This window comes from Lolium perenne, chromosome 4 (assembly GCF_019359855.2).
Source record: "Lolium perenne isolate Kyuss_39 chromosome 4, Kyuss_2.0, whole genome shotgun sequence".
Classification (NCBI taxonomy): Eukaryota; Viridiplantae; Streptophyta; class Magnoliopsida; order Poales; family Poaceae; genus Lolium; species Lolium perenne.
In genome coordinates this window covers 240,626,549-240,634,932 of record NC_067247.2, presented here as the reverse complement: position 1 = coordinate 240,634,932, position 8,384 = coordinate 240,626,549, and positions in this window count along the sequence as shown.

The following is an 8,384-nucleotide window of genomic DNA, read 5'->3' as shown; positions in this document are numbered from 1 at the left end:
AGATCCAACGGACGGAGTACATCGGTAGGGTTAGATCGACGGACTAAAAAGGTCGTTAGGGTTAGCCTGGTCAACGTTTGGGGTTTTGAGGGGTTTTGGCCTCAGTCAACGGGTTTTCACCAACTTTGACCATGGATAACTGCTTCAAAAAAATCAAAAAAATATGAAACCTTCGCACATAGTCATGCCATGTGACCTAGTTGCGAGGAAAAATCATAAACATGATGTACGACAATTTTTACAAAAAAACCTTCACAAAATGAACAACCTCAACTGAGGTTGCAGAGAGAGTTCAAAGAGAGAGTTGAGGATTTGGGGTTTTGAAAATGCAAAAAAAATCAAAAAACCTCACCCTAGCTTCATTTAGGAGTTACTAGTAAGGATCTGAAGTTAGTTTTCCAATATCATGTTTTAAAGTTGTTTTTTTCATTATTTTGTATTAAAGCATTTATTTTCAAAAATAATTTAATAATATGAATATGAAGTCAAAAAAAACTGAGACGTCGTAGTGGTACTATATAAGTAGAATACATGCTAAGGAAAATTATTTGGATGATTTGAGCAACGTCGAAAAACAAGATGCTTAGAAATGGGGTCGTTTCCCCTAGCTTGTGAGCCCTTTTCTACCACATTTTCAGTGACGATGAGTTGTAGTTCACAAATGGTCTAGGAATGATGAACTAACGTGCATAGTACTACATAAAGCATTAAAACATCACAGAACAAACCAATCAACTCGAAAATTATGTTTTCAAATTCAAATTGGAATGTTAGTTCAAATTCAAATTTGAATATGGATCTAATTCAAATAGACATCACAGAAGTTTCCTTAGCAATAAACTACAACAAATTTATTATTACATGAAAGTTCACCAAACATCAATTATCACATCCAAAGTTATTTTTACAACTCTATTTCTTTCGCCTCCTCTTGTCGCTTGATTTGCTCACCTTCTTTGAACTGCTTGGTTCCACATCATATAATTGGTTGATGCTCTTGGTTTTCTTACCACAACTAATTGGCCCCCCTAGCACAACCTTTCGCCCTTGAATTTCAGACTTAACCAAACAACTAAGTGGCAAGTCTATATCCAAATGAGATTCAGACTCAACCAAATCTTCTTGAACTTGTTCAGGTGGCAAATCAACATCCAATTGATATTCAGACTGGACCAAAACCTCTTGAACTAGTTCAGGTGGCAAATCAACATCCAAATGAGCTTCAGACTGAACCAAAACATCTTCAACTTGTTCAGGTGGCAACTCAACATCCAAATGAGGTTCAGACTGAACCAAAACCTCTTGCCCGTGTTCAGGTGGAAACTCAAGATACAATTGAGCTTCAGATTACCACTTACCAAGATCTGAACATTTCTCTTCTTCCTACAGCCTTTGACTCTTGGTTTTTTTGTTGGCCAGCATTCATCAACAACAATAGGTGGCCCTTTTTCTCCACGCTTCCTTCTGAAAAACAGAGCAGCATGTCATATGATTAGTAACTAAAACAAACAACAATAACAAGCATGTTGAAAGATCGAGATGTCGCCTAGAGGGGGGGGGGGGGTGAATAGGCAATTACAAACTCTTACGGATTTGTCTTGTAATAATGCGGAATTAAACTATCATTTAGTTTACAAGCACAAACCCTAAATATGCTAAGCTCAACTAAGTGTAACAATAGCAACTAGAGCTAAGCAAGATAGGCACAAGATATATGTAGCACAAGTGATAGCAAGATATATGTACTTCAAGCACGATGGCTATCACAAGGAAAGAGAGCTCGGGTATAGAAATAACCGAGGAACGCGGAGACGAGGATGTATTCCCGTGTTTCCCTTGCTTTGCAACAAGGTACGTCACGTTTGGAGGAGTGGAGGTCCCACGAAGGATTCCCCGCGCCACGAAGGCTCACCCTATTCTCCGAACCACACCCACGAAGGATAATGGCCCTTTCCTTATGGTTAGCTTTTCCTCCGCTTCGGAGATGGCAAGCTCCACAACCACTTCACAAGCTCCACGAAGGAGAAGCCCGGGCCCCTTCACAATCTTCCACAAAGAGATCACCGGGACACCAACCAAGCCAACTAGGAGGTCACCCTCCAAGAGTAACAAGCTCACGGTCTCTCACTCGAACAAATCGTGGTGGAGAGCTCAACACTATGCAATGATGCAAAGCAAGAACACCAGAGGTGTTCAAGTCCTTCACACTCAAATCCCACCAAAGCAACGAATTCTAGGATTAGATTGGGGAGGAAGAACAAGGGGGAAAGTCAACCAAAGACTCCAAGATCTAGATCCCAAGAGATTCCCTCACTGTAACACCCCAAATTTCAATAAAAAGAAAGTTAGAGAATTCCAGAAAGCAAAATTTCAAACCAACAAAAACTTTTCTTTTTGCATATAGTACCCTGCATAGGACTTGTGCATTTGAGTGACATGCCATGATGATTGCTTCTACTTGTATTTGCTATACTCTAAAACCCTAGTGTGATCATATGAAGATCACCAACCAAATAAATCAAAGAGAAAGAAAATACAATAAATTGCAAAACCCTAAAAAACCCCACATATGCCCTATGGCATTTTTATAAATCTTGACCCTAGACCTATTTGGTCTTCACCATTAGTTGGATAATGTTACTAAACACTTATTACAACTTTTGGAATCAAGGTTTCACAATTCAAATGAAATTCAAACACATTTCCCACTCACATATGATAATGGTCAAATCTGCCAAATTTAGTCTGATCACCACTTTGAGCCCCTGCAATTCAATTTTCCCAAACCAATTCTTGCTAACTCTTTGCACCATTTCAAAGTCAACATCAAGGTGAACAACTTTGATGAAGACCATCATGCCAAATTCATCTTTGATCAATAGCTATGCTCATCCAAAGTTGCAACATTTTAACAAGTGGAACAATCTCACACTTGTCAATTTTTGCAATTCTTGAATTCTAATTTTTCCACCACCACCTCAAATCACCTCTGGTCAATTACAATTAATACCAACACTCACATTTCAAAAACTTTCACCTTTTGAATTATTTCAAATTTGGAGAATTTTGCAAATTGCAAATTATGGCACTATTGGACACTATTTGAAATAGTGTTCTATACACACCTAACCTACACTACACTACCCTAAATGGTTCCCCTGCCCCCTTTCACCCTTAATGGCAACATAGAAACCCTAGGGAGAGGAGGAGAAAGGCTAGACATGGCCATGCCGGCCATGTTGCCCAACCCGACAACCTCCCCCTCTCCTCCTTCACTCTCCGCCCTGGCCACCGTGCCCTTGATCGCCACCGCACCTCCCTAGTGCCGCCTAGCACCGCCCTGGTCGAGGAGGAGCTCGACAACGCCCGGACGACGCGCGCCCAAACCTGCCCGGGATGCCGCTCGCGTCGCAACCATGCGCGCCATGGACGCGCACTGGCCACGCGCCGCGCAGCCACCTCGCTCACGCTCTGGACCCCCTTTCTTCACCAAGCACACCGCCGTGACACCTCAGCCGTGCCAGACACGCTCGCCAAGCCAACCCGTGACCGCCGGCGCCGGAGACGACGACTTATTCCCGTACGTGCCGCGGCCGTCGTGGAAGAAATGCGACCCAACCAGACGTCCCCCGACCAAGCCAACACCACCCCTAGCTTCGCCTGGAAGAGGAGAACCCGACAGCGCCCTCGCCTAGCCCAAACGCTCGCCGGAATCGCCGCGAGCATGTAGACCTCACCGCAGCCCCCACGGTCACTCGCTCGCCTATAAAAGGAGAGCTCCGTTCGTCAAATTGAGCACACCAGCACACTCCCCTCCTCTCACTCGATCGCCTGAGCCACTCCACCATCAACATTCGCCGCCGTAGCCACCCAATCGCCACCTCACTGCCGACGGACGCCGCGGAAGCTCGCCGCCGATTGAAGCCGATCCAGGAGTTGCAGCCGGTACCAGTCGACTCGCCGTCGTCTACACCTTCACCGCGCACACTGCCAACCCTAGCTGGAGCCGCGGTGAGCTCTCCGACCCCCTACCCTCGCCGCCAACCTCTCTGCCTCTCGCCGGAGAAGACGACGCACCAGCGCCGTCCGATCCCGATCTAATCCTACGTCCCACGTTGAAACTTACCGTTTCGGGTTTTAAGAGAGACTGACGGGTGGCCCCCACCCTGTCAGCAGTCCCGCGCGCACTGGATGCGTTGCTGGGCCGTTTCTTCCTTTTTCAAACCGTTTCGGCCCAATTAGTTTCCCGCCGGCCCTTTTAGTTCAAACTGAGTTTAATTAATTCAAATGAATTTCAATACTGCCCAAACTTTGAAATTCAACCATTTCAAATTGGCTGAACCAAATTTAGTGAATTTTATGTTGTTAGAAAGCCACTGAAATTCTCTACAACATGCCACTGGCCCCATGGCCAGATTCCTTGTAGAATTAATGTGACAAAAATAACAAGACAGGGACTTCTCCCTATTCAAATAATTCTTAAAAATCAACCAAAATAGATATTAAGTTAATTCCAACTCTAATAGCTCACATTTGACTTACACAAATTGTTTATGCAATAAAATGGTGTGGTCACTTTGCATGATCATGCCTAGTTTAATTAATGGATATTTTGACTAGTTTAACTAGTTAATATTGTCCAAAACTATTAAAGTTAAAGTGTGTGAAGTCTTACACTTCATTTAAACTTGTCTCACATGGATTCATGGGATGCTTGGACCCCTGGTTCCAAACTCTCTTATATGAATTACTTGAGATTTAAATCAAATGTAGTGTTATTTAAATGGTATGAGGTGATCCACCTCATTTAAATCATTTTCCCAAATGATGATGATGAACATTTGACTTAGGTCAAGATGAGTTCATACATGATTGTTGGAGAAATTAAATCTTAAGAAGATTTCAATGAGAGGAAATTATTTCTCAAGAACCCTATGGAAACTATCATTTACATATGAAATACAAAGAAGTGAATTCTAATTAAACCCCACAACCCATGCACCCTAGTTTATTTACTGGTGTGCATAGATTAGTTTGTGTGTTATATGTGATGTATGGAATAGCCATTGAATTAGTGAGTAATTATACTCGTATTCAACTTTAGACGGTAGCACCGGAGAGTACGCCGAAGAAGAAGGTTGCTACCAAGAGGAGGAGGAGGAACAGTTTGAGAACTACCAAGGCAAGCTAATATTCTTGCAAAGTGCAAGGCCCCTTGGGGCAAGGCACCATGTTTCTTACCTTTTCTTATATGAACCCATCCCAAGTTTTTACTTTACAAGTTTTTGCTTGTTTTCTAAATGAGTTACTTTTATAGTTAACTTTGGTCAAAGTACAAGTTGATTACTAGAGTAGTGAGTTAGTATTCTCCAAGCAAAGCAAGTTAGCACCCCTCATGAATTAGAGCTAGTGCTAATGAATTAAAACTTGACTACTCTAGATGGGAACAATGTGAATTTGAAGGATTTTTGAAACCTTGGAATGAAGATGCATTCCATTGAAAGATTTTTGAAGGTGAATATGACCAAGAGAAGATGGTGATTTTTGAAAACAATGATGTTGGGTTGAATGCGATATCTTTCCAATTATTAAGTACCCCCACAATACCTGATTATGGGTAGGGCTTAACTGGAAGTTTATGCGTCTTAGTATGGGTTCCCTCTAAACAAGCGTCATCGGGGTTATGCCGAAAGCTGCCTCTACCACAAAAGAAACGATATGATATGATGCGAAATGAGGTGAATGTCCGGCCCAAGCCCTGTGCAGTTCCCAGGTTGACAGTTGGTCTTCACTGGGAGGCCAAGCTCATGGGGAGAGGTGCTCATACTAGAACTCGTAAGTGAAAGGTTATGGTTGATGATCCGCGTACTGTGTTACGATGATTCGGGGAAATCCCGACGGGTGAAATCAAATGTTGTGGCACAAGTGTGCAACCTCTGCAGAGTGTAAACCTATTCGAATAGCCGCGTCCACGGTTACGGACGGTTGGAAAGGCCATACAGTTTCCGATGTCATATCTTTGAAAATGATGTTGAAAAGGATGATGGTGAAATGACTTATGGTGAATTGAATTGAAATCACCACTTGAATGGTGGGAATGACACTAATGTTCCCACTTGAGTTAGTTAGCACTTGAATAAGCTTTTCTCAAACTTTGTGAACTAAAACTAGCTTTATGCAAATAAACTAGAGCTTAGCAAACCATACTAGAATGTCTAGCACTTACATTAGTATTAGTTTGCGAGTACTCAACGTACTCACGGCTTTGTCCCTGGCTATTCAAATGGCCAGAGTATGAAGATGACCAAGGAAATGACCAGCAGGACGCCTACGACAACTAAGCGCCTTCCGACGTCAAGCGTTGGCCTATGGACTAGAGAGTCCTTGTATCTTACGCTTCCGCTATGTTGAACTATGAACTTGTGTTTGTTCGTTGATCAATAGATCAACTATTCGTGTAATATGGATCATGTGATTCCAAATTTGTAAGACTTATGGTTTGTAATGAATGATGACTGTGATACTTAACTATTATGCCTCGCAACAACAATATTCCTGGGATTGCGATGTATGACATAATAGGCATTCGGACTTAAAAATCCGGGTGTTGACAAGTTGGTATCAGAGCCATTGTTTGACCTTAGAAGACCTTAGTTAGAATGGGCGTTCTGAAAAATTTAACTTTGAAATCAAATGAAAGAAACTATTTGTGAAAATTTACTACATTCTTGTCTTTGAGACTTTGCCAAAATTTGATGAATCATGTCTATCTTATTGGAAACAACTTAAAATTTTGCCACACGTTGCACTCTCTAACTTACGCATCCAATTCTCTTTCAGATGGCGCTGAATGAACCCATCAACACCAAGTTTTACCAGCTTGGGAACGGAGGAAGCTTGATCTTCGAGCACGACCTCAACGCCCTCTCTGACTTCCTTGGGCGCCCACACCCCGAGTTTCACGGGGTTCAGCTGGACGACACGCCCGGAGGAGAGTTGCAGTGGGTGATCACTGCCGACTTGAGGGGCAAGATGGAGCCTCCCACTTCTGAGAGGATCCTCTTCTCCTTCCGTGAGATCAACTGGCTCGACGGACTCGCCCGTGGCCTACAGGAGGCACTTGCGCGCCTCTGTGGACAGAACGTGGTGAGCATCCTCGCCTCTCGCTACGCCCACCTTGTGAGGCGTGATGCCGCGGGAGTGCCCATGGAGCTGCAGCCGCACCCGGAGTTGAGGCACCATGCTGAGCACCTGGACTTCATGCTCTACCAGACTCAGAGGGACCTCGACGCCACTCGCGCTTACGCGAACCAGACCCATGCTCACATCACCGAGCAGGGTGAGGCGATCAAGCTACTCAACAACGACCGCAAGAGCCTTCGCCAGCAGCGTGCCAAGAAGGACGCTACGATTCGTCGCCTTCGCGCTCGGATCGCGTCACTTGAGGCCACTGTCAAGGCCCAGGAGGATCAGATTCGTCAGCTGGAGGATGACGATGGAGGCATAGACATTCAGGGAGGAGACGCCTTTCTGAGTGACGACAACGACTTTGAGGAGGACGAGAACACCGAGGAGGAGGACTACAAGTTCCTGGAGGCAGGACCCGACGACTACGTCCCAATCGATGTCGATGATGAGGAGTAGTTGCACTAGTTCACTTATAGTAGGTGTGAGTTGTATCCCGTCCCTTGTATCGTAGCATGAGAATGGTTCTTAAAACCATTGGAGTATGTGTGTAGTTTGTACTGTGTGTTGCATGAATGAATGAATGTTATGTTTGTCATGAAAAAATTACAAGTTTTCAAATGTTTTTCAAACTTAACCAAAATGAACCATAGAATGTTCCCTCTTATCTCATAATCTTCTACATCTTCAGATGGCCCCTCCAAATCGCACCAACGACGCGATGCTGCAACTGCTGCAAACCATGCTTGCAGACCGGGAAACCGAAAGAGCCGAACGCCAAGCCAACCTCATCGCCTTGCAGAACATCGCCAACCAAGGCCATGGAAATCATGACCACCCCGGATCCAAGCTCAAGAACTTCCAAAACACCAACCCTCCGGTGTTTAGCAAGACCGAGGAGCCCCTCGACGCTGACGATTGGCTCCAGACAATGGAGAACAATCTGGAGGTAGCTAGAGTGGAGGGCAACGAGAAAGTCCTGTTCGCCACTCACTATCTCGCTGGACCAGCCCGCGCTTGGTGGACAAGCACCCGTGCCATGAACGGAGGTCAATTCATGACTTGGGAGGATTTCAAACTCAAGTTCAGCAAGTACCATGTACCCCCGGGTCTTATCAAGAAGATGAGGGATGAATTCCGTGAGCTGAAACAAGGTCGCATGACGGTGGTTGAATACCGCGACAAGTTTCTCACTTTGT